Consider the following 27,868-nt stretch of genomic DNA (forward strand, 5'->3'; position numbering starts at 1 on the left):
GGAGCGGATAAAGTGGGCAACAGTACAGAAGTATGATGACTGTAAACCGAGAATCAGGTCGCTCACATAATATTATTGCAAAAATTAACTTTTATTCCATTTACATTTACTGTCTCTTGGAAGAATCCTGCAGAAAGTCTTCTAAGGTTCGTTTCATGGTGTTCAAAATGTCTGAGTCCCGTCAAACAGCTCCCCTCTGGAATGCACTCATTTGTCCCGAAATCATTTGTCATTTATTCCAACAGTAATTCCACTCACTGAAATAGTCCTCGTACGCTCTTTTTGAAATGTTCTTCTTAGCTCCTTTCTAGGGTCAAGCAATGGGCTGCAGGATAGACTGATGCGGAGTGCATTCATCTGGGAGTCAACCTATCTCTCTTCGCTGGTAGTCCGCCAGCGTGCTGTCGCGGGCGTCCAACACTGTGCGTAAACGCATTCACCTACCCTACTCCCAAAAAAAAAAACCTATCTCTCTTCCGGGTTAATGCCTGGTTCTCCAGGAGCCAAGACTCTGATCTTTTTTTAGGAGGTGGAAATCTTCAAAAGACTCTGGCCTAGGCATGCGCGAGTATGGAATTTTTACCCACTAAAACCACCCCCGGCTCCCCCCCCCCCCCCCCTCTTACCTCGTAGGACCACCTTTAGGTATTACATCACGGCGCGAAGTTAGCTTAATTAAGCTAGGTCTCCTTCCGTCTACCCGTGGGGTTCGCAACCGCACCTTCCTCACTTCTTTTGCTTTTCGCAATTTATCCTGGATTACTGCGACCATGGAATTGATCGCAAACCAGTCTTCCTGGCAAGCTACCATTCTCCAGACAAAATTTTCTGGTGATAGCACTTCACCTAGAGTTTCCTCTAGGTTGCTCTTTTCTTCCACGAACCTAGAACATTGGAAGAATACGTGCACTGGGTCCTCGGGAACCCCGTCGCAGTTTGGACAATAAGGTGAGTTGTCCAATTTAAACCTGTACAGGTCTTGACGGTATCCTCCGTGGCCGGTGAGAAACTGGGTGAGATTATAGTTGATCTTCCCAAGTCCAACGACCCCTTTCTGACTGGTCCCATCGCTGTTGCCATCTGCATATGGATCTCTCCCTTTCGGCTTTTTTCACCTGCGATAAGGCAGAGATGGACCTGGTATTAGTCCTGAAAGTCCTGAAGGCAGAACACACCCTTAAAGCTATTCTTCTGTAAACCGTCCTCAGTTTATCTGCAGTGCCTAAAACAACAAGTTGGACAAGTACGCCCTTGCGAGAGCCATGCTCGTGGTGGATGCTTTTTTGCAAGTATGCTATACGTGCTGTTTAAAATTGAGTTTTCCGTCTATCATCACCCCCAAGTATTTGATAGCCGGCTTGGAAGTGATGATACGATTCTCGATTCTACTGCAAGCGTAATTTCTTTTGCGGCGCTTAGTGATGAGGACCGCTTCCGTCTTTTCCTCCGCGAGTGCCAGTTCAGCACTCTCTAAGCAGCCTTAATAACACTGGTTGCTTCGCTTGAATACAACTCAGCATCCTCGAGATCCTTTGCGACCACAACCAGTCCTATATCATCGGCGTAACCCACCACCGTGACCTCGTCCGGAATCGGAAGGTTAAGTACATCATTATACATGATGTACCACAGTAGTGGGCCCAGTACAGAGCCTTGTGGGACACCCGCGTAGACAACGTACTCCTTGCGTCCATCATCGGTATTATACCAGAGTATCCGCTCTTGCAAGTAGCTATCGATAATAGCGGCGAGGTGGATGGGAACACCAATCGTCGCCAGAGACTTTCATATAAGGTTCCAATTGGCCGAGTTGAATTCATTCCTCACGTCCAGAGTCACCACCACACAATATTTGCTAGTACAAGCCCTTCCGTGAATTGCATTTTCGGCCAAGCCAGTAACCATTTTGATGGCATCAATGGTTGATCTGGCTTTACGGAACCCATACTGCCTATCTGAAAGGCCCCCTTGGCTCTCGATGACTGGGAGTAATCTATTATAAATTACCTGATCTTACATTTTCCCCATAGTGTCTAGAAGAACGGTTCCCCTGGAGGTTTGCCAGCCTTAAGCACCAGCAGGAAAGATACCCTCGTACATGCACGGTTCGAACAGCTCCGTGAACATATCCGGTCTACATTTGACGGCAATTTTGAGGGCCTTATTCGGTATGCCGTCCAGACCCGGAACTTTACTGTCGCCTATTCGCCTGCAGATCTCCAGCAGCTTGTCCGTGGTGACTGATGGAATCGTCGTCACACTCAGGAGATGCTGGAAGGTGTCAGTACCCGCCTCTTGCTGAGGAAATAACCCCTGGATTATTTTCAACAAGAGCAGAGGGCACGTGATCTGCGGAGATGATCGGCCTCTGAATCGTCCTATCACCGATTTTATAGGCGGTACCTTACGGATTTATGTCCGCTTCCGAACAGAGCTCCTTAAAACATTCCCTCTTACTCCGCTGGATGGAAAGCTTGAGGTTTTTGCGAGCTTCTCTATAGACAGGCTCCTTTTGCCCTTAATCGATCCTACCTATTGCCCTCGGAGCCATTCGTCTGGCTCTGTGGCAAATCGATCGAAGGCTGGCAAGTTCACTATTCCACCAATAATTGAGTATTCTAGTGGAGAATGAGCACCTCCTAGGCATCGACGCGTCACCTGTTTTAAAGATGCTTTGTGTGACATGGAGAGCTCTATCCGTGGAGGTGCCTGCTTTGCAAGGCAAGTCTAGCCACACTCCCATGAATGTTTGCTCGATGATCTCTTTTGCAGACCACATTAGTGTTCTTTTGGATTTCGGCTTCCGGGGTGTGGGTCACCTGCCTTGTGGCTTCGTCCTTAGTTCAAAGGTGATTGCCTGGTGGTCGCTGTACGTGAAGTCCTCGCTAACTTGCCAGGACGTGCTAACACAGAGCTGACAAAAGTCAGATTTACAATTGAACCAGTTCCCCCTTTCCGATAAGTGTTTACATCGCCTTCGTTGGTCAGAACTACATCCAACTGGGCAAATGCTTCTAATAAGCACCGCCGCTCATGGGATTCAAATGAATACACCTGTACTAAAGCAAAATCGAACAGCAAATATGCGGGAACCCTTACCACAAGACTGAGTGCCAAGTGACTGCACCCAAGAAGGGAGAAATTGAGAAACCAAGCAGTGGAGTCAAGGTAAACATTGGCTCTTGGGGCGATCAGCGGTGAAGGCAGGATCTAGGAGATCCGCGGTTGGATATGCTAATGTGGTAAAGAGCATTTGACTGGTCATTCTACCGAAAGTATTTTAAGACCAAATATTCACTCGTAAGGAGCAGGAAATTATTGAGGACTGCATCGCCATAGACGTGTGTGAGAGATGGAATAAAGAGCTCGTCTCCACCAGCATACACTTTGGACCAGGTCTTAAACTGGTAGCCCACGGGACGGAAAATATACCGCACTGACTTAGTACTATAGTCCCAAAACTGCCAGGATTGAAATTATATACCAGTGGCTCATATGGCGGCGGTCTACTTTCCGAAAGTCGCAGTGATTGAGACGAGAATGCTTCTACGCCTCTTCATCACTCAAAACATCGATTTCCACACGCGGTTATGGAGAAAAAAGCAAGCAGGTACACGCAAACTCCTTACGATCGGAGTATGCGTGGAGGCAATTAAACGTCGTAACTGCCTCATCAATTACAATTTTGATAACATACCTGTGCAGATGCACAGGGGGAAACCAAAGAAGGAGAGTTCGGAGGACACATCGGGTGAAAAGCTCAACGAGGTCCCCGAAGGAATCGCGGAGGCCATAGAGGCTGAAAGGGAACGACCGAGCAGGGAAGTGGACCCGCTGCCCACCAACAGAGTAAAAGCTGAATGGCCACGATCTAGACTTCCTAGGGCTCAAGTCAGACAGCGAAACGCAAGGAAGTGCACGTCGAAAGAAGAGGACATTGTAAAAGAGCTCCAAGCATTAACGTAGCCAATGGCCAGCACTAAAGTAGCCCAGGTAAACCTCCACCATGAAAAAGCTGCATCTGCAGTTCTTCCTCTCAAGTTGTTTTGGAGGCAGATTCGCAAGCTGCAAGGAGGAAGCATGTAGATAATTTGGGATTTGTCTTGCGGAAAAATGAAGAACTTGCCTCAATCAGAAGAAATCCCATCGGAATTAGTCGTTAGACTGGCAAAGTCCTGCGAGAGGAAAGCGCTTCTTCTTCTCGGCTGCAATGCCAACACCCATCGTGAGGTCCGGGGAAGCTGCGATATTAATCGAAGAGGAGAGCACCTTCTGGAATTCATCCGCAGTAATAAATTAGAAATACATAATGGAGGAACCAGGCCAACATTAGTGACCAGCACCAGGCAAGAGGTACTAGACATAAGTCTACGGAACTCTCTGATGAGCGGCTTGGTCAAGAATTGGAGGGTGTCGAGCCTGATTATTCTGTGATCCGAGATAGACAGAATAATCAGATTGGAGATTGAAGTAGTTCGGATGTAGATGAAATGATAAGGAATCCCAGGAGAACAGACTGGGACACCTACACAAAACACCTGAGTGACAACATCGCTCACCTACAGGTGAGTAATGACATCAGGAGCGAAATAGAGCTAGAAATAGTGGCGGAAGGCCTCAATAAAGTAGTCATTGACGCATAAGAAGCATTAAGATAATCAAGTCATCAAGGGACATACCCCGGCGGAATCTAGCCAGAATGAGAAAGGACGTGCGAAACCTCTGCAACCGGGCGAAGGCACCTTGAGGCTGGCAGAGATACAAATAAAACAGTGCTTTTTGACCGATAGCAATGCCATCAGGGAAGCAAAACTGAATACCTTCAGGGCATTCTGTGAATTGATAGAACAAATCACAGAAGCATCCAGACTATATAAAGCTATAGCCAAAGGCAAGGTAATATCTTCTGTCTGCCTGACGAAGATAGATGGGACATTTACCGAGAATCAAGAAGATAGGATACATCTGCTTCTCAAAACTCATTTCCCAGAGTCACTACTCAAGGTTGTCCACAAGATATGGTACTATCACCATTGATGTGGAGCATGAAAGTTGTTGAATTCCTAGGAGAGCTAACAAACACTGGAATACAAGTCCAGGGTTACGCTGATGATATTTTTTTTAATCTGTAGGGGCAAATATAATTGATACCCTATATGGCCGAATCCAAACCGAGAGGGAGAGGGAGCTTTCAACAACGTTAGCATCAACACCATCAAGGAAGCCTTGACCTGTATTGGATTGGAGGGGTATCTTACGCATTGCATTATAACCACTTGACCAGAGCTGTGAACAGGGTGGCGACACCTCTCCGTCCGTTTCCGTGTTTCCGTCCATTATGAGGGACGTCATTGAAGGAGCTTTGCAAAAGGTGTGCCTGTGGGCCACAAGATGAGAACTCAGCATAAACCCAACCAAAACGGAACTGATGCTATTCACCACCAAGACAAGGATACCTAAATCCCACCTACCACGGCTGAATGAACAAAGATTGGTTCTTTCCTCTAATGTAAAGTATCTGGGTGTAATCCTGGATCCAAAGCTAAATTGGAGATTGAATATAGAACTGAGGTTTAAGAAGGCCTGTATAGCCTTCTATGCCTGCAAGAGAACCTTTGCAAAGGAATGGGGTCTCCAGCCGAGGATGGTTCTCTGGATGTACACCGCTGTAGAGCGCCCCATCCCCCCCCCCCCCCCCCATCCTCAAGAACGGTGTATGTGTATTGTATAGTGGCAGGCATTAGGCAAAAATTACAATAGAATGAAGCTTGATGACATTCAAAGAACTGCGTGTGCAGGTGCTACTGGGGCTCTGTAGTCCTGCCCGGTAGATGTTCTCAATGTACTCCTGCATCTCCTGCCCTAGACCGCCAAATTGAATACGTTGTGGTGTAAAGTGCCGTGAGACCTGGATGTTGGACAGCGAAGCCCTAGGGCCATAGTAATATATAATAAGACGAAATACCTCGGGAAATCTGGGTATTCCCCACGCCAACCAGCGCAAAGTGGAAGAACGGCGTCCTGTTGCAGGGTTCTGACTCAGTATTCTTTACCGATGGATCTAAGATGGTCTGCGAAGTCGGCATGGGGATTTTCTCGAAAACACACAGTGGATCCAAGTCGTATGGTCTACCGGGTTTCGCCAATGTATTCCAAGCGGAAGTACTGTCGATATAGGAAGTCTGTCGATGGCTACAGCGAGATTCGAGCCCGAAGCGTAACATAGTTATTCTGACTGACAGCCAAGCGGCCACCAAAGCCTTATGCTCAGCGACGACATCTTCCAGGCTGGTGGGGCAGTGCAGAGACGCGCTGAATCGTCTAGGCGGCAGGCTCAAGGCCACCCTCTTCTGGGTTCCCGGGCGGACTGACGGATTGGCCAGGCGAGGCTCTGCCCTTGGTAGCCCTTCGGTGAATACAGTCGGTGTTTCGCTGGCGGCCGTCAAGAGCGGAGTCTACTCGCACTATCTGGCACCCGCGAGCCTTAGATGGCGAAGGCTTACGAGCTGTGCCAATTCAAGGAGAATTTGGGCCGCTTATAATATAGCCCGATCACAAGAGCTTCTGTGCGAGACGCGTGCAAATGCATTCAAAATTACGGCGATCGGGGCACGGGCCCATAGGTGACTATCCCGCCAGGCTCGGCATACCCTACAATTCTTATTTCCGAAGCTACGGAGGAGGAAGGGAAATCCTCATGCACTTTCTCTGCGATTGCCCAGCTCTAGCTAGAGTCAGGCTACGGACACTGGGCAAACCATTATTTGGGGACCTCAGAGAGATTTCTGGCTGCAGGGTGGGAGAGCTGCTTTCCTTCGTGAATGCTACGGTGCAGATAGCCTTTTCTAAAAGGATATGGAAGAGAAGGGCCCGATTAAAATTTATGGTGCCTCAAAGGGAGGCTTTTCTACACATCGCCATTATAAAGTTTAAATTTTCAACTCTACTTGCGGAAAGCGAACGTGGGGAGGATTTTCAGAAGGAAGAGAACGATCCCCTCTTCCAAACCTCGTTGAAGAATTGCGGCGGTCACCTCCCCCCTTTAAAAGCAGTGATGCCTCAAAGTGCGTTCCTAAATAATTGCATATAAGATCCTTTTAAACAAAAACGTAGCCTAATTGAAAGACATTGAACAATTCCAAAATCCAAACGGAAAGTCTCTTCGCATCATTCCTCTCTGTCCTCTATTATTGACAGTTAAAAGGACATCTCAGCTCTCAATTTAGTTAATGAGATTGGATTCCTGTAGGAACTATATTTATCACACACTCATTCACGTGTTTTATTTTCTCCTTAAGCATCCCTTCCACGATGGGGTTATCGACCATTGCTTAATATCCTCGTGAAAAACTGCCATCTCTTAGGTCATCAAAGCTACATTGATTTATTGACGAAGTATTGTCCATTCTCGAAAAAAAAAAAAACACATTCCCTTGTGTAGAGGTCCGACGTTAATTATCATTTGTACCGAACGACATGCGTGACATCGACTATTTTCGATAATGGTGTCGGTAATTATGATTTATTCTATGGCATTAGCGCCACTTTCTAACCGATGAGTTTTTTTCAAGCCGCAAGTTATTAGATGATAGTTTTCGTTTTGATAAAGTTCAGTGTGATTTTCATCAGCTGAACATAATCGCTACCGTTTGAACTGCAATTAAGGACCCGAAGCGGCTAATCTTTAAATCAATACTTCCTGGCACACGGTATATGCATGGTCTTCTGGGTAACTCGGACTTGAGTGTGATAGCAACACGTGTAGGTTATTTTGGACTATGTCAATCAAATCGATGTTAATTATTCTTAAATTCATGAATAACTTGATGAGGAATACTCTAAAAAGTGCTTACCGCAATCTAAAGATCTAATATCTAAAATGTACGTCTAAAATGACAGCTGAGCTTATGAAATCCTAAAGAAGAGCCCATAACCAACCAATGTAGAAAATGCTCCAGCTTTAGATGACCTCCACTTAGTTGGAATGAAAGTGCGAAATTTAATTAACTTAAGATGAGATTCCGCGATGTATCTAAAGATCATAACTTTTCCAATCAGGATTCCAGCATGCAGCGTTTCCGATTAATTAAAGACAATCAACTCAAAATTTCTCTCCGATCGTTCTTCATCTATTAGCGAGCGAAAAAAAGACCCAGCGTTGATAGTCAATTAAATCAAGCTATCAAATTGCCGTCATCGATTTCTTAATGGACTCGAACCAACGGTCAGTTAATAAACTCCATTAGAGGTTATTTTCACGCTTTTCGGCCAATTTGATGGATGGCGCCTGAATGACTGGGCCACACATAACATCCATTGAGAAAGAAGTGGTCAACACTGATTTCATTCCTGCGAGGCCCGGCCTCCCGCATTTTCGTAATTCGGGTTCCTATAGTTTACCTCTGTAGATCTATAGATACTCAGCGAATCTGGTGCATCGTGCAATTCGCGATTATAACTCCACGTTGGGAAGTTGGCACATGCAGAATTACCGCAGTGTTGTTTATCGGGGGGTGCAGAGCCAACAAGTGAATCTATTCACGTTGAGAGCGAGAGAGTCAACTCTTAATTGAATTAAGATGGTTACTGTCGGAAACATGCCCACTCAATTGAGAAGCATTCGTTGAATTGTTTGACTGCTGGTTCCATTAGAGAATATTTGCATGATTACTGGTCCCCTTCCTCAGAGGTTCGTTGTTGTCCGGTTTTCCGGGTAGGCCTCGCTTTTGATGACGGGTAGCCTGAAAAGCGAATTCTGAAATTTGCATTTGAATTGTCATCGCTCCAACGCGCCTCATGAATAGCTTTCCCAGTGGAATGAATGACATGATTTACGGCTGGTAAAGTTTGTGATCTATGTCGAAATAGGATATGAATACAACATTGAAGTGATTTTCATTTCAAGTGAGTTGTTCATTATTAGCCCTGCCAAAGTTACACGTATTAATGGCTAACATATTATGTCAGATCAGAAAGCAGATGTGTATATGGTACAAAAGGAATCCACCATAAGCCGATTCTGATCAAATTAGGCTTTCTACATCGAAATTCTGTCCGCGAACTAGGAATATTACGAGTAAAATGGGAAAATATCCATTTGGCGAACCAAAAATGGAGACTTTCTACCACCGACCTTTAAATCTTCCACAACTTACTTTGGGAAACAAAAAGGATGATTGACTTTTTTTCTTCTTTTAATTAGCAATGCTTTGGTACCTCCGCAGTGTACAATTAAATGCATTTTTCCCTAACGAATCGATGCGGGCAATAGAGAAACATTCATCGTCATCAACGGCGCATCCGATATAGGCCTGCCTTAATAAGGAAATCCACACATCCCGGTTTTACGCCGAGGTCCACCAATTCGATATCCTTAAAAGCTGTCGGGCGTCCTAATCTACGCCATCACTCCATCTTAGGCAGGGTCTGCCTCGTCTTCTTTTTCTACCATAGGTATTGCCCTTATAGACTTTCCGGGCTGGATCATTCTCATCCATACGGATTAAGTGACCCGCCCACCACAACCTTTTGAGCTGGATATTATCCACAACCTGACGGTCATGATATCGCTCACAGATTTCGTCGTTATGTAGGCTACAGAATCGTCCATCATCATGAAGTGGGCCAAGAATTCTTCGGAGGATTCTTCTCTCGAACGCGACCAAGAGTTCGCAATTTTTCTTGCCAAGAAACAAAGTCTCCGAGAAATACATGAGGACTGGCAAGATCATTGTCTTGTACAGTAAGGGCTTTTACCCTATGGTGAGACGTTTCGAGCGAAACAGTTTCTGTAAGTTGAAATAGGCTCTGTTGGCTGACAACAACCGTGCGCGGATTTCATCGTCGTAGCTGTTAGCGGTTGTAATTTTCGACCCTAGATAGGAGAAATTTCCAACGGTGTCAAAGTTGTAGTCTCCTATCTTTATTTTTCCCGTTTGACCAGTGCGGTTTGATGTTGTTGGTTGGTTAGTTTTTGGTACTGACATTGGCACCATATAGTTTGTCTTATCTTCATTGATGTGTAGCCAAAGATTTCGCGCCGATTACCGGCTGCTCGATCTGGATGAAGGCAGCTTGTACGTCTCGGGCCATTCTTCCCATGATGTCGATATCGTCAGCATAGGCCAGTAGTTGGGTGCACTTAAAGAGGATCGAACCTCTTGCATTTTCGTCAGCATCACGGATCATTTTCTCGAGGGCCAGATACGCATGATACGACATCCCCTTGTCGTAGACCATTGTTGATGTCGAATGGTCTTGAGAGTAATCCTGTTGCTTTTGTCTGGCCTCGCACATTAGTCAGGGTCAGCCTAGTCAGCCTTATCAATTTAATCGGGATACCGAATTCCCTCATGGCCGTGTACAGTTTCACCCTGGCTATGCTATCATAGGCGACTTTAAAGTCGATGAAGAGATGGTGCAACTGATCTCCATATTCCAACATTTTCGCACAGAGAAAATCTGATCTGTTGCTGATTTGCCTGGAGTGAAGCCTCTTTGGTATGGGAAGATGATGTTCTGGGCGTATGGGGCTATCCGGCCTAGCAAGATAGCGGAGAATTCAGCAAGGTGATAGCTCTATAATTGCTGCACTGTGTGATATCTCCCTTTTTATGTATGAGACAGATAATGCCTCGTTGCCAGTCGTCAATCATTGATTCGCTGTGCCACACCTTGAGCATAAGTTAATGAACCACTTGGTGTAATTGGTCGCCTCCATATTTAACCAATTCGGCTGTAATTCCATCGGCTCCTGGTGACTTATGATTTTCAAACGGATGTTTCTTCTATACATGGTGGTGGCAGCATTTGTCCGTCGTCTTCAGTTGGTGGGACCTCCAACTCGTCGATATTCTGGCTGTTCTTTAGTTCATCAAAGTACTTAACCCATCGCTCCAATACTCCCATTCTGTCGGAAATCAGATTTCCCTCTTTGTCTCGGCAGGATGAACATCGAGGTGTGTAAGGCTTCATCCTGCTGACTTGTTGGTAAAACTTGCGCGCCTGGAGTGGTTACTCCCTGTACTTTTCTAGTTCACAGACTTGTTGGCTCTCCCAGGCTTCCTTTTTCCGTCTGTGAAGTCGCTTCTCCGCTCGACGGAGTTCGTGATAAGTCTCTGCGCGTGCCCGCGTTCTTTGAGAATGCAACATTACTCGGTATGCGGCATTCTTCCGTTCCATTGCTAGCTTACATTCACCGTCAAACCAGCCGTTCCGACTCTTTTTGCGGCTGGGGCCAAGTATGTGGCCGTATTTATGATAACGTTTTTGATGTGATTGTAAGGATCATTTGTTGATGCTTCATCTCCAGGTCCTCTGTTGACTGCGGTTATTGCGGCATCCATTGCGGAGGACTGTATTCAGTGTTAACTCTCGCCTGATTGTCAGAAGGTATTCTGGGTGGTGTTATTTGAGCTCGGAGCACCATGCAAACGAGGCAGATAGAGAAACATTAATGCATTTAAAGTTGTGGACTGGCCATGCATGTCATGTTTCCCGAGCAATTAATCACTCGTGAGGAACAGGAAATCCAGCGAACACCTTGTCGTTAGGCAGATGTGCAAGGGATGGACTGCAAAACTCGTGTTCTTTGGAATACGCTTTCGCTCAGGTCACATACTGGTGGACTGTGCGACGGAAGACATTGCAGAGTGGTTTAGGACCATAGTTCCTAAATTACCAGGCTGGGAATGAGCAGAACTGTCAACATGTGCTGGCAATGATATACCAGGAGCACAGATGATGACAGTGTTTCTACCGAAAGCCGCAACAATAGAGACGGAAGATTTCATGCACCTTCTAATCGCTCGGAATGAGGATCTCCATTCGCGATTATCAAGAGTCTTCAGAAGCAAGATGGCGGACAAGGGTAAACTCCTAACGATCGGGTTAGATGACCGATCCCTAGAAGCAATCAAACATCGGAGTTGCCATATCGATTTGGCAACATACCTGTGGACGTGCACAGTGAAAAGCCAAGGAAAGGCACCTCGGAGGGGAGGATTCCATACCGAAGTCCCCGAAGAAATCTCGGAAGACATAGAGGCGGAGAGGACTGGATCAGTCAGGAAAGTAGACCTGCTGTCCAATGAAGAGAAATCGGACGACGTAGACACAGATCTTCTAGGGCTTAGAGTGGACAGCAACAGGCAGGAAAGCGCCATATCGGAGGAGAGGGATGATACAGCAGTGATCAAGGCAATAAAGTTCAACCAGGTAAACTCTAAACTGGTATGGGAATGCCTTGGGAGACTGAATACGGTTGGCTCGTTCAACAAGGTCTGGATACTCTAGTTTCCAGGCCATGTTGGTTTGGAAGACAATGAGGCAGCGGACAAACTAGCCAAGAAGGGAGCTGGGACGCCTTTACACGGGCCAGAACCCTTCTGTGCAATCGGAAACGGGTTCATGGCTATTTCATAAAGAAATGAAAAGGAATGGCTCGAGGGAACCATACTGGGGGTGTCTACCAGGAATGGGATACGAACCCAAGCGCACAAAGGACTATTTAAATCTCACCCGGTAGAACTTCCGAATCTCCTTGGTTATTGCCGACTAAACTATCCCCTTGGAATATCTATGGACACTGCTTGCAGATTCTGTGCGGGGTATGTTGAAACCTCTGTCCACATTCTGGAACAGTGTCCGGCACTTGTGCAAAGTAGGTCGAGGCATCTGAGAGAACACATAGGACCAGATGCAAATTTGGAAGATTTGGAAATAGGGAATATACTAAAATTCCTAACGGTTATAAGCTTCTTTGAGATATTTAGTTAATAAGTGCACTATAACCAATAAAAGGGGCACAATAGTTCTAATAATAATAAAGTTGTGGAATTGTCTAATGCACAGTACGCTATCAGCAGGCCGGCATGCATAGCTTGGGATTTTTGATATTGCGTGAGGGTGATGAATTTTTCGGTCTATTGTTCTAGACACGGAAGAAATGGATTTTTCATTCCTTGTTTCGGAGGACCGACTAATCACCTGAGTAATGGAGGGAAACCGTTTTTGAAGATAAAAGCGTGCAGTTATGGATGGAATAGAAGGGAGAAGGGCAAGGGCACTGGGGAGAAATCCAATCCAAGAAGTAGCTTAACATATGGAAGTCGTGCAGTAACTTTCAAGTTTTCAGCTTTTGCTTTTAACTATTTATTGACTCATAACACCCATCTCTGAGACGAATTTTTTCGCTGTTCCCACATACCTATTACAAGTGGACTGTTTCTTTCTTTTTCTCCCGTATTTCAGCACCTTTCCTATTCTGTTTCATGTTCCCTTTCGGAGGCTATATCTTCTTCTTTAGCCTCGGAGTCCTCTCCAGCCTCATCGTCGTTAGCACTATCGTCCTAAGGTTGATCCTGTGTTTCAGGTATCTTTTTCTTTAGACTAATTATATTTATATTCATCCTATAGTTTGGAGCTGTAATTTTCCGCCTTTGGAAATTTTTCCTGAAGTGACGCATCTCTGAACAGAATGACCTCGCATCCTTCCTCGACGTAAAAGTGTTATCTATTTTATTGACATAACCGACAGAATATTTTTTGAATCCATCTTCCTCTTCTGAACTGGAATCTGGACTCAAGCCGCCTCACGCGAATTGTTCTGGGACAACGACTCCTTCACAGCTATTAAAAATTTACCATCCTCCCAATGGTTTTCAAATTCTCTTCAGGACATAGGCTACTGTGCTTGGCAGATCTGGCCATATGGCCTTCATGAAGTCATTGAATACTGGGAAGCTGTAGCCATTCAGGCAATCATACGATTTTCCTATTTACTACCACTTTCTCCCTGAGATATATACGCTGCGAACTGAGCCTACACATGTCAGGTCATCTCCTTTTGTACATATTTAACATTCATGATGAACCCGTACTGGAACTTTGAGTTCCTGGTTTCAAACATGATAAGCTTTCAATTTTTCGTGAATAACTCGCTGAAAGGACGGGAGATGCTAATTAAGGGAAGCTCTCCAGGTGAATATCCCGATGCTTCTTCTTCAGAACCGCTTTCAGCTGTCGTTTATCTCTCCAAGTAGAACTGCAGAGTTAAATCGTCTCTGATTCCGAAGTTGACTCCCTGCAATCCACAGCTCCCGGTGGAAGTTCTAATGTCACTGAATTCCGTAGTAATTTTATATATCGTCCTTCCTGCTCTCAGTTGTTGATGCTTTTGAGCTTTCCGTCTTGAAAAATCTGATCTGACTTCTCGCCATGGTTTCATCACCAGTGCTTCGAGCGTCCATTTCGTTTTATTAGTTAACAGTATCCGACTTGGCACTGGAACGTTTCCAAACTACTTTGCATATCTGCAGCATATTAAAAACCAACAGGAGTTGAAAGTTCTCATTTGCTTTGTAGTCTATCGTTCAAATCATTCCAAAGATTCTTGACTCTTACGACACTTACTGAAATGCGGAAAAATCAGTATAAATTCTGAAACGCTGGTACTTAGAAATTGCTGCTTCAACACCTCCTATGTGCCTTGGCCCATTTTGTTCCCGATGCTCTTTAGTAAACTGGCGTAGGTGACTACGAGTGTGGTAATACAAGTAGTACTTGCGATACTTGATACCTGGGTTTACAAGATTTCCGTCAATGGCATCCTACGCTACTTAGTGAAAATTGAATTTTATATTTGCCTATGACGCCAAACTAACTAACCAGTCAGCCGATGACTTACTGCACCAACCCCTACTAAGTCATGTCTACTCTACCCGTGCCAAATCCCTCCAAAAAATTCACTTCCGGCCCAAACCCGTAATATTTCGTACCCCCATTAGCACTTGAACCAACATCGTCTCTACCACCTCTTTCTGGACCCATCCTCTTTGGGCTATGTGCCCTCGGAGTCTACTTCTTCTGAAAATAATTCCTCGGGGGTATACACAGACTCCACCGAAGCCAACCATTTCGGGACCGGTCCTGAAAGGACCAGCTCAATCCGGACTTAATTTATTTGCACCAACTCTCATTAGATATACATTCTCCCCTCTGGCTTTACTCCTTTGAGACCCGCATTTTCAGGGCCTACTCCTTGTTTACTTACTCACTCTGTATCTTACCCCCAGGAGCAATTCCTCCTGGACCTACTTGCTCTACACAAACTACCTCTAGAACAACCTCTTTATCAACTCCCTCTAATATGAATATCGGGTACTATTCCTTCATGATTTTCTCATTCTGAATCAACCCATTCTGTGCCAACTTCACCAAAACAGGTGCAGCCTTCAGGATTTACTCCATCTAAATTTACTCTGCGATAGCTTCTTCTGGACCACTCCCTTTAGAGATACATCCTTGGGCCTAGCCATTCAAGACCTACACTTGTGCATTTTGTAAATCAGCTTTTAATTTGTCCTAAGTGAATTTGCAGATTTTTTTAATTAACCTGTGGATCAAAGTACGCCACTTCCAATCAGACCGCTGGACAATATTTGCTAAACTTCAGTGTATCCCTTAGCGCTGATCCTCTGAACTATTGGATTGGACTGAGTTCGAAAGTCAAACTAATTCTGAGGAATTATATTGGTTCCACTGGATAATTATGTTGTTTTCCATTAAATATGATGTGATTTTCGAAAGCAGTAGACCCTTTGGAGCTTCCTTTGAGTCCACTTCCTTATTCATAAATCGAATAACTTTTTTAGCTTGAAATGCGAAGCTCCACTTCAGTGTTACCACAGTTACTTCTGGAAATCTTACCTTCATCTACGGTAAATTGAGGAGGAGTACCTTTTTCAGGCCAAATCATTTTGTTGTACAGCTTTCCTCACAAAAAAGTCAGATGAAGCAGTCGACGATAAGTTTCATAGGAGGCTTTAAAACTCCTACTTTCGTTGAGCTACTGTAGCTAGTTGCTTTTTTAGACCGGAGATTCTTTTCCATCTAGAAGTACTCTCCCTGTGCCAAGATTGACGGGACCAAATCCATCACATCACTTGGGTTCTGAACCTACCCCTTGTGGACTTTCTCAATCAGTGCCAACTCGCACAGAGACCGTTGGATCTTACATCTCTTCCTTCCGGGCCTAGTCAATCTGAACTTAATTCGCCTGCCCCAACTGCTGTCAGAAAAACTTCTTTGCAACCTTTTTTTCCTGGTGGGGCTCTGTACCAATCCATTCCTAAGGCGAACGGCTTGGAGTTCAGCGCCGTTAAGACCTACTCCATCTGGATATTCGTCTTCTATATTAATTTGTTCTGGATCAACTATCTTCGGCTTTACTCAAGAGAGACGTGAGCTTATGAGTTCGGCATGCAATTCAGACGTCAGGCGAATAACGAGACCGCGGAAAAAACATGTAGTTTTCACTCGAAAAAAAAAAATGGCGATGTCAATTGTTTTTATCGATTGCAATTGGGTAAAATGAGACGTTTGCGTAAAGTAATTCGCCAAAGACGAAGGCATTTGTGAGCAAACAACTCGCGGATGTTATCAAATAGGTACCCAATATCATCGAATCAGCCTTCGGATTTACCTGATTTGGCTCCCTGCGATTTCTAACTGTTCAACCAATCCAAGAACTCACTATGGGGAACGCGTTTCAGCAACAGAAAGGAGGTAATGCGAAAATTCGAGTTGGACTTATCAAAAACCGAGTACAAAGATGTTTCAAGGATGAAGCGCTAATATAAATGCTTTCCAATCGATAGCGATTACTTTGGATGGGACAATATCCAATTTAATGAATAATTTTAAATTTTCTGAAAATATTCCGGGAACTTTTTGATCAAAGCAATATTTTTATGGGCCATACTTCTTTAACGCCCACACCATCGTAGCCTAGTCCCTTCAAATCTACTCGTTTTGTTCTGACTTCTCTGGATCAGTTCCGTAGATGCAGTCCAGAATAAGCCCATCGGATCTCCTGTACTGAAGATCTGCTCCCCTTGCACTAACGTCTTCTGAATTTTAAGCAGACACCATCCGGGCCGAGCGTTCCATTCCTCGATACCTACACTTTATGTGGATGTACTTTCACTTCACCCACTCTTCCTGGATCGACTTCTTTCACACTCTTTTCCCAATCTTTCAGAATCCATGACCTGGGGGGCAAATTCCTCTGGACCTACTCTTTTTTTATAATTCTCTCAGGGCAAACTCCGCCAGGGCATACACTCACGTATCCAGGGTCGGTTCCTCCTGGACTTACTTCCCCTATGGGACAACTCCCTACAGGCATATACTGTCGGGTACGACTGTTTCGACACTCTTGTATCATAACTTACATTATTAGTGTACTTTGAACGAGCAGAATTCCATAAGTCCGCATGAAGAATTATGATGCCGTGTAAATCAGATGCCAACAGACACATTGATTAAAAAGTAGAAGTGGCAGTGAATAGGTCACACATTATTATTGGCGAGAACTCTATTGTTAGATATGCTGTGCGCTGAAGCTCTCTTTTCCAACAAGGACAAAGATTAGGTCACAACGCGCAATAGAATCTCCGCCCCTTCTCAATACGTGACCTTTCCACTGCCATTCCTGCAGATATGTCTTTGTTCTTTTTAATTATATATTCTTTATTATGCTGATAATTCTAATTAAGCAAAGAACGGAGTGTGAATAAATATTAAGGCTAAGAGAAACTATTGTCAGGCTCTTGCATGTGCAGCGTGTATGTAACATGACAGGAGGATCCAAACTTAACGTCGCTGTATCTTCACCAAAAGCATTAAAAAACAATTCCGTTGCTGACAAGATCGATCTACTGTGGATAGTAGCACAAGCACACTTCCAAGCACTACAGCCTTCGCTTTAGGTTCACGAAAAATTAAGGGCTCGAAATGAATCTTCGGCCTGCAAGATAGTAGTCCATATCTTTGCGCACATTCGCAGGGCAATGTCTGCTTAGTTTTGCATACGAAGCCATCTCATTCTAGACATCGTTGATTTAATACTCGAGGGCCCCATTTTAGGCCTTTAGGCAACTACTTATTTTCACTGCTAAAATCTATGATGTAAAAATGTTTGTAAACTATCAAAGAAGTGAAAAATTGTTAATATGAAAAAAAAATGGGAATTGCTTACCTTAACGTCCTCGTTCTACTTATAAACTCGGTAAATCTACCTGAAAAGGATAAAAATTGGAAATTATTGTGACGAAAATCACTTTGGAAAAATATTTAGAACGTCAATCAAAATAACAGTAATCAGACTTAACGACCACAGAAAAACTATGAAAGAAAACCGAATACTTGGTACCAACCAGATGACTCAAATGACGGTAAGAAGTTTCGTAACAAAGTAGTACAGTAGTTTTCCAGCAAAGTACTGGCTTACCTTTCTGGACTTTCAGGGTAGAGAACTGGAGAGAGTCTGATCAGAAATTCTTCCAGTATCACACAAGGATAGTTTTCAGTTTGAATTTTGCTGTAAAGGTTTTCTTCCCTTTCAGAGATCCCAGGAGGATCAACTGGGAGACGTGTCGTTAAGTTATCAAAACGAAACTCTCTGGTGCTCCTAATGGTAAAATTGGCACGACAGACGAAGTGGAGTCGAATATCGGAACCCTGGAGATGACATTTGAAGTCGCCTTGTGCCCTGACAAACACAGGGGAGGTCCTCAACATCTGCTACAGGCATAAATACTGGTAATCATACAAGTACTGCCTAGAGATGTATAAGTTGGTTTTCAGAACTGCGAAGACGCAGTCCGGGATTGATTACTGTCAGGATATCGAAAACATCAGCAATTCTGCGGGATTCAGCAACATTCTAGCCAAGAAAAGTAGAACCCATCATCAGAAGGGTCTTGGACGGATTGCTATGGTAGACCCTGAAGACACACTTTCTCGTCAAAGAACAACTTGTCAGAACGCCGCGTCAATTGAGATCATCGAATCGGTAATTACCGAGGATAAAATCGACCGGTCCACAAGCCGCTTCCCTGCGGCTAAATCTCCGAGCCTAGCCAGTAATGCTCCAGAAACAGCAAGAAAACTTTGTCCGATAATCTTGCAATTCTCCGGGTAACGGAAACAGAGTACTCTATATCAACTCGGAGGATGTTATGGAGGGCCTCCAGTACCATTGGAAGAATGGTTCCCCAATCGCCGCTTATGTTATGACGTTCCAAGGAAGATGTTATACCGTCGTTCTATTTTTTTCGCAACCAACTAATCGCGTGACGGTTATGGAGAGCGTCCTCCAATGAAATTTCGCTAACAGGAATTTTTGCAGGTAGAGCCGCATAAATTCCAGAATGTTTGGTAATTCCTCATCGACTTGCTTAGCCGCGGCGATTTCTCCAATAGTGATGGAGACTGGTATGTTATTGCTAACAATACGAGACTAGATGTCTGAAGCCTTCTTCGATTTTTTCCCAAATGCGTCAACTAACTAACCATAACCAGTTTCCTACTTTCTACTAAATCCTGACAGTATTTTAAACTGTTGTCAATCGCTTGCACCTCGCGATCGTGGTTGTCGTTAAATCTCTCCAGCACGACATCCACCGCTGTGTCTTAAGCGTCACTATGAATTGCGAGGTTTGCATCTCCGCGTAGGAGCTCAACAACATAGTATGGAGTAACTGGCGTTTCATCTTCGTGAAGCTTTGTTTCAGTTGTGGAGGCTAGAGAGGCGTATCCCTCTTTTTGGCAACGGCTAACAGCGGATGTAAAGGCGCCGTGTAGTAGGTGGGCTGCTGTGGACAGGGGACGCCTACAGAAATTCATCCGGCCTAGGCCCAGGACTTCTCATAGTCACCATTTCTAAGAACACGCTAGGACTTCTCATAGTCACCTGTTCTAAGAACATGCCTGATCCGTACTCATCTATCTGGTATTCCAGATGCAATTGGCAATACGTACATTGTAAAGAGATTTCACAACGTTGCAGTTTGTACGCAAAATTCTGCAAGTAAGTGACTGAAGAGAACACAAGAAGGCCTTCCTAAGGAAATCGAACCTCCGGCCGAGGATGATTGTTTGGATATAAACAGTCGTGATCCATCCCGTCCTAACGTACAGTTTAATATCTTGCTGGTCACTGCATAGAAAGAAATATAATAGAACCAAGCGTACTAGTATCTAAAAACTGTATGTGCAGATGCCACTGGACCTCTCTCTCCTGGACCTCCATATTGAATACGCTGTAACGCTTCTTAGACCAGATACCTCGTAAACCCTCAGTAACCAGGACAGAATGGAAGACGTTTCAAAAACGGCCTGCGTTTTCGTTGCGGGAGTATAATTGAATTAGCATAAAGTAGCCGAGCCATCCGATCCTCCAGGATACGCCAGTATATTCCTATCATAGTTACTGCTGTACTGGATTCCTACCGATGAGTGGGGCATGATTGGAGTCCCAAGCGTAACGTAATCATCCTGGTCAACAGTCCAGCAACCATTAAGGGTTGGTGCACAATGGCAACACCCTCCAAAAGAGTGGGGCAGTGCATAAAGTCATTTTCATTCATTTAGTTAATTCAAGACAATATACAGAAAAGTAAAATACTAATTAGATATTCTCCTCAGAGGGAGGAGCAAGTAAATGACTTAACTTAAGCTTAAAGTTAAGGAAGGAGGCAGAGCCAAAGAACTCAAGCTATAGGGCATTGTAGAAATGACATAACCTTGAGATCGGGGAATGAAGGTAGGTGTCGAGCTCCGCGAATACTTCAAAAATGTCCGCACTACATATACTATGAGAGGCGATGCGGTAAATAATATCGGAGTTGGCAAAGCACTCTATCTGATAATTAGAGTTTGAAGAGGATACACATATGAAGAAAAATGCGGTGTTGCTGCAGGAAAGGGAGATTGAGGGCACGGAACCATGATGGATAGTCCACCCGGGGGAAGGTTCTTTTTGAAAAAGAGGATCCGGGTGAATTTACATTGTACAGCTTCAAGGGCACAACAGTCACGTTACGGAAGGGAGGCCAAACCACACAGCAATATTCAAGAATGTTTCTGACAAGGGATTTGAAAAACGCTAAGGAGGACTGAACTGAGGTAAAGTCGGAGGAGGAATGTAAGATAAAACCACACATTTTAGAAGTTTGATTGAGAATGTCAATTAAGTGGGAACTAAAACGAAGTTTACACCCAGGTCTTGAAAGGAGGCTGAAGCTGTCTGGTTGAACAAGAAGAGAACACAGTCCAGGGGAGATGAAACAAAGGCAAAAAATGTAAGGTCGTCAGCGTATAGTAAACACGGACAGGTGAGGGGACGGAAGGGAGATTATTGATAAGAAACAAGAATAGTAGGGAGCCAAGTATGGGGCCTTGGGAGCACAGGAGAGAGAGAAGGAATCGGATTAGTCAAACTCAGCAGGAACTGTGTGAGAGATAGATGATTGAGGGAGGGGAGTACCGATAATTTGGAGAGGAGAACTGGTCAACGGTATCAAAGGCTTTGTCGGTATAATCGGTATCGGTATAAAGAGCGTGTTCCTCCTGTGGTGAATTAAGGCATTCAACAACGAAGTTGGTAAAGACCAAAAGGTTTGAAGCAGCAGATCGGTGTTCCACGAAACCATGCTGTTCTTTCACAATGAGGTGACCGAAATGCGCATTTTCTAGCAAGACACAAGAAGAAAGATGGGGCGGTAGTTCACGGATATTGAAGAATATCCTCTCTTGAGGATAGGTATGATAAGGCCCTCTTTCCAAAGATGAGGAGAGTAGAATTCTACTAAACTTTTGTTAAAGATAATACACAGGGAAGTAAACGTGTTGTTTACAGTTAAACAAGGAAGAGGTTAGCAAACCCATCGGGACCAGGTCCGATATTGACATCGAGATTACCAATGAGGAACTCAATTAAGGAAGGCGCGAGGAGAATAGCGAGAGATTCGAAACCGTCTGGATCAAGACGAGGCGTAGAAGGCGCAGTGGTTGAGGAAGTTAATTCGGAAGAGAAGTACAAACTAAGAAAGTCGCCAGATTGTTGTGGGAAGTTTGCAATGGAATTCACAAGTTGATGGTAGATAGGAAAGATTGGATGGAAGATGGAATGGCGAGTCTGTGACCAAAACGGCTTCAAGGTACTGTGGATAAGGGTGGCCTCGGAACTCAATAAGTATCTCTTAAGCGCTATTTTAATCATCGACTTGAGCGTCATTCTTTGAAGTCCGAAACTTTTGCCACAATGTATGTTTCAGGCAGATGTTATTAAGGATCTCTGTTGTGAACCAAGTTGGGAAAAAATGAAGACAAGTAGGAGAAGAAGCGACATAACAGAAGAGGAGATCGAACAGGATATTACAAAAGGTGGAAAGAGCTTGATCACACGTAAAGTTTGATAATAGGGGATCCCAGTTGATGATGACATGTTGGCTTTCCAAAAGTTGAACTTAACAGAATTACGCGCAGTTTTGGCGTCTGTACGGGGGAGCTCTGCGTCAAATTTGAATTGGGAGTGGTGACCGTCAATTTTGACATAGGGCGATGGGCGAAGAAATAGAGCGAGGTGGCGCTCGAGGAGGTTGGAAAAGAAGAGATCGAGAGTGCAGCCCAAGAAATTTTTGGAGGTGTTGAAATTCAGAGCAGAACCAGTGTTCATAAAGGAAGATAGTAGAAGGGAAGGATGGAAGAGCTTTTTGGAAGGAATAGAAAGGCTAGGGCGACTAGGCCAATTGAGCATGTGCAGGTTAAAATCTCCGCAGTGGAAGAAAGGGAGGGAAGGAAATGTGTTAATGTTGTGGTCGGTTTTAGTTGCCCTACGACGTCCCGGCAGACTAACAGAGAGAGCTAAGTTCTCTAGTCCGGCCTACGATGATCGTACGTGGGGATAACATTTGGCTAGGCCTTCGATCTATGTATGCTAGCTGTAACTCGGCTTTTAGGCACTGGACCCTGTGTTGCCACACTCGTTGTAGGTTAGTTAACCCGCGTATTTTTCAATACGTTTTGTGGAAACACTTACAAACACAATTGTGTCGGACCCTGTCCGGACAGGCAGGACACGTGTTACAAGTTTAGACATAGCTAACAGCTAACAGCATGGGTGGAATGAGCTAGGAAGGGTGCTTTGGAATAGAAAATGCCTCGCCACATTTTCTCACAAAAAGCAAGATAAAAGAAATATGAAATAAGACGTGAGAGTACACGCGTAGTCCTAAAACTTGATTTTTTTAGGAAACTGATCAACTCCTTAATCTGGAGTTGCGCCAATTTTAATAACTTTTTTATACTACGTTTAATTAGGGCAATCTTTAATGCTTGTTCCAGGCTTCCACATAAGTTACATTTTTTTTGCAGGCTGCACCATGGCAATCTTCGGACGAGCCGCAATTCAAGCATTTACTTTTGGATGCTTTGCGCATCTTAGCAATATGACCTAAGTGCAAAGAGTTGTAGCACTGTCTTTCCCTCGTTTCAAAGGAATCTACTTTGAAATAGGTTATCCCAATTATAACTGGGAAGAAAATTTGACAGTAAGGAGTTTCGACGAGTTGTCAAATAATTCTTCGTACAAATTTAGGGGGCATAGATTCAAAATACAATGAATGGGAGGGGAATAAGCGATGAGACACGTAGGGCAATACAATCATATGATGAGCCAAAGAAGAAAAAGACGAGTTCGATGCAAAGTTGATTCTTGATGTCAATTAGGACACCATCACCAGTGGACTTACACGACGCCGCGCAATCCCTGTCACAGCGGAAAATAAAATACCCCTCGAGGACCTCGCAATTCAGTATAATTGATTCCAGGTTTTAGAAATAGAAATTACATGATGTTGCTGAGCAACCGCGTATAGATTGAAGGCCTCCAGCTTGGTTCTTAAACTCCTTACATTTTGATAAAACAGACGAATAGTGAACACAGAACTAGGTCCATTGACATACGGAGTACCATGAAATTTACTCGCGAGCTGCTATGCTTGTATAGGTCCTCTGGGTTCCCGGTCATAGTTACATAGAAGGGAATGAGCGGGGCGGCCAACTGATCAGCGCCTGGTTGCTTTTGGCAGTCCTGTGGTCGGAGTAGTTAATATTCCGCTGGCGACTGTGGTATCTACTTATTTACTTTACTGCTATTAACATAGTATGCTGGTCCCAAGCCCAGGTAAAGGAGGAGGGTTTGAGGCAACGCACTCTGTACTATCCTCAATAAAACAAAAATAAAATGCTGAGATCAGGGAAAGAGATAAATAGAGTATAGTTGGAGTTATTCTACTGTGCTAAATCCTTCCTGATCTTTCTTGGTGACAGGCCCCGCGACAGGTCGACCAAGAAAATGCATACGATGTCGTTACAAACATGATGATCGGATTGAGTCACAAGCCTCAAAGAAATGCTGCCTCGAGAAATGGGCAAGGGTTTTTGACGCATGGACGGCGTCAGGACGTAAGCAAGTTAGTCCGAACACAACAAACAAAACAAATACGTGTCTGCACTCTAAATGTTGGTACCCTAACTGGAAAGACCGAGGAACTCGCAAGAGCCCTTCGGAAAAGGCGCATTGACATCTGCGTACTGCAAAAAACCCGATGGTCTGGTGCTAAAAGCTGCGACATTGAACGCGAACGCGGTAAAAATGGCTACAAACTTCTCTATTTTGGTAACCCACACACTCAATATGGTGTTGACATTGCCATCTCAGAGGGTTTCCGTGATGCCATTAAAGAAGTCGAACGATTTGATGATCGGCTAATGAAGCTCACCATTATATCAGCCGATCGCACTATTCACTTCTTCACCGCGTATGCACTACAGACAGGTCGACCTGATGCCGAGAAAGACGCCTTCTGGCAACTTCTTGATGAAAAGACTTGTCACGTGCCTGCTGACGATTATATAATCATTGCCGGCGACCTTAATGGTCATGTGGGTGAAAAAGCAGGCGGTAACAGGTGCCATGGGGGAAAGGGGTTCGGAGCGCGCAATGAGGATGGCGAGCGTATAATCGATTTTGCGGACACCAATGACCTTGTACTTATGAATACATGATTCATCAAACGATTGTCTCATCTTCCTACATTTTATAGTGGGAAAAGTAAAACGCAAATCGACTATATTCTCATAAGACGCCAACATTTTACCACTGTCACTGATTGCAAAGTCGTTCCCAATGAGACCATCGCACCTCAACATCGGCCGTTGATTGCCGTCCTGCGAATTAAGCCACCGATAAAACAGCGTAAGGAACGCGTTGGTCCGCGACGCATTAAATGGTGGCGACTTCGGGAGAAGAAAGAAGAAACGATCTCACTCATACGATTGCCGACCATTACGAATGTGGAAGAATCATGGAACCAAATGAAAGACACGATCCACAAAGCCGCCTCTTCAACCCTCGGGGTCACCAAGCCGGGTAAGCGGTACATCAACCGAGATACTTGGCTTTGGAATGATGCTGTTGAAATGAAAGTCCGTGAAAAGAAACGCCTCTACCACAAATTTCTCGACGATAAAACGCCTGCTAATTGGAAAATTTATAAGAATGCCGCCCGTGAAGCAAAGAAAGCGGTCGCTGTCACCCAAGCGAACCATTTCAAAAATCTTTACGATAAACTGGACACTCGGAATGGCGAGAGAGATTTGTATCGACTCGCTAAAAGCCGTAATGAACGCACACAGGATATCAAACACTTCTGTTGCGTTAATGACAAGAACGGTACTTTGCTTACCAACCATCGAGCCGCAACGGATAGATAGCGATAATACTTCGAGCAGATTTCAACTGAAGAATTTCGTGAATCAAGCCGGATTTGTCAAGAACTGCGGAACTACTGACGCAATACGCGCTGCACGGTTACTCATGGAAAAACGCCGTGAGAAGCATCGTCCTCTTTACATTGCATTTTGGATCTAGAGAAAACGTTTGACCGTGTGCCACACGAACTTATCTGGTATGCTCTACGACAACACTTAGTGCCAGAAGATCTCGTGCGCTGGGTTCAATTGCTCCACCACCATCCGAAAAGTAAAGTTCGAAGTATGGTGGGTATATCAAAACTGCTTCGTGCCTCTGTTGGCGTTCATCAAGGAAGCGACTTCTCACTACTCCTCTTTCTTTTTGTTATGGGCACTGTCACACGGGATATGCAACGTCCTGCGCTCTACACACTGCTTTATGCAGATGATGTTTTCCTAGCATCTAATAGCAAAAATGATCTCGAGCAACTTGTCCAAAAATGGAATGATCGCCTCATGCAACTCGGTCTCAGATTGAATCTAAACAAAACTTAATTTTTGACGACCGATCCCCATGAAACAGGCACAATCACTGTCAGCGGCAGTGATCTGCCCAGATCTGAGCGATTTAATTACCTCGGGTCAACGCTATCAGCCAATGGGGAATTGCGTTATGAAATTGCTTCACCCATTAACGCAACCTGAATGAAGTGGCGTTCCATAACTGGTGTTCTTGGTGATCAACGTATCAACGAACGTCACGAAACTAAAATTTACCGCCATGTGGTCCGTCCAGTCGCTCTCTATGGTTCTGAGTGTTGGCCGACCATAAAAGACAATGAACGGCGTCTTGCGGTAATGGAGACGAAGATGCTACGTTGGAATAGAGGCGTCACACGTTTAGATCACATCCGAAATGAGGATATCCGTGATCGTTATGGGGTTGCACCGATCGTGGAAAAGTTGCGAGAGAGAGACGTCTTCGATGGTGTGGTCACGCAATTCGTGCCAACGAGAATTCACTTGCCAAGATTGGTCTGAACATCGAAGTCAATGGTAAACGACCAAAAGGCAGACCTAAACAACGCTAGATAGGGATTTGAAAGCCTCGAGATTGCACCCAGATCAGACATTCGGTAGAGCCAAATGGCGAAGTCCATCACGACGAGCTGACCCCACTTGTGAGCGGGGCAAAGGCTGAAAAAAAAGAAGACTGTGGTATCTACTTGCACTATTTGACAGCTGATGACTTCAGATGGCCACCACCTACGCTAATTCAAGGAGAACCTGATCCTTTTACAACAAAACCCGACCACGAGAGATTCTAGAGCCAGAAGCGAGAATGTGTAAGGGATTACGGCAATTGCACTGGCCTATTGGGGACCCGAGAACTGGCATATTATACATATACGCTTCGTCGAATTTGCGGGGGGGCAGAAACCCTCAGGCACTTCCATTGGGATTGCGTATGAATTTGTGCGGAAGTCTCGGGGTTTCATGTAAAAGACGCTTTCCAAAGCCCCGGCATCCAAGTAGACATACGCGTAACACTGTGTTAACAAAACCATGTCGCTGATCTCAGCTATGTAAATGAGTCGTCGAATTCCAAACAAATTATTGTTGCTGAAAACCAAAACAAACAACGTTTGTCAAGAGCAAGTTTTTTTCACATTAGCTCCCAATTTTCCATAGATTTCACTTTTTAGAAACTACGCCGGACATCGGAATTGCGATTAAATTATGGCATTTTGCGAAGCATTCAGAAAAAACCCTATGGGTATCTCCAAATAACTTTGTACCCAGGTATATTCTTCCACTGTGGGCTGGACTATACATGGACATTTCCCCATAAATACCCACAAATCTGATAAAACATAAAATGTAATCATAAAAAGCGTTGAATCCCCAAAGTGGAAACTTCGGTTTGCGTGTCGAACATTGGCCCCAGGTCCAACTGAAAGCAGCAAAATCGAATTAGTAGCCTCATGTAAATTATCTCTTGTATAAAATGTAAAAAAAAAAGACGTTAAACATTTCGGCGCACACCTAAATCACAATAACAAGCTCGAATTTACGGACGACCGTAGTTTGCTGCTATCGAAAGCAATTTGCGTAATCGGGCCCCGGCCATCTGTTTAGTCAGATCCCGGGGTTAATTCCGGGCACCAGTGAGTGTTTATAAAGTTTATAAAGCATTTAACAACCTCAGCAATAAACCGTTTTAAATTGCATTGAAAACATTATCAAGTCTAATATAAACATTAAA

At 44.5% G+C, this 27,868-nt stretch overlaps 1 protein-coding gene across 2 annotated transcripts in view; it reads right to left on the bottom strand.

Moving 5' to 3' along the window:
• LOC119648183 (bifunctional heparan sulfate N-deacetylase/N-sulfotransferase) overlaps nt 1-27,868 on the bottom strand; it is a 357,714-nt gene that overhangs the window by 319,414 nt on the left and 10,432 nt on the right. For both annotated transcript variants that reach the window (XM_038049769.1, XM_038049768.1), the window contains exon 2: nt 18,041-18,080. The gene's annotated coding sequence lies outside the window, so the exon portion shown is untranslated. The remainder of the gene's footprint in view (nt 1-18,040; nt 18,081-27,868) is intronic.

This window comes from Hermetia illucens, chromosome 2 (assembly GCF_905115235.1).
Source record: "Hermetia illucens chromosome 2, iHerIll2.2.curated.20191125, whole genome shotgun sequence".
Classification (NCBI taxonomy): domain Eukaryota; kingdom Metazoa; phylum Arthropoda; class Insecta; order Diptera; family Stratiomyidae; genus Hermetia; species Hermetia illucens.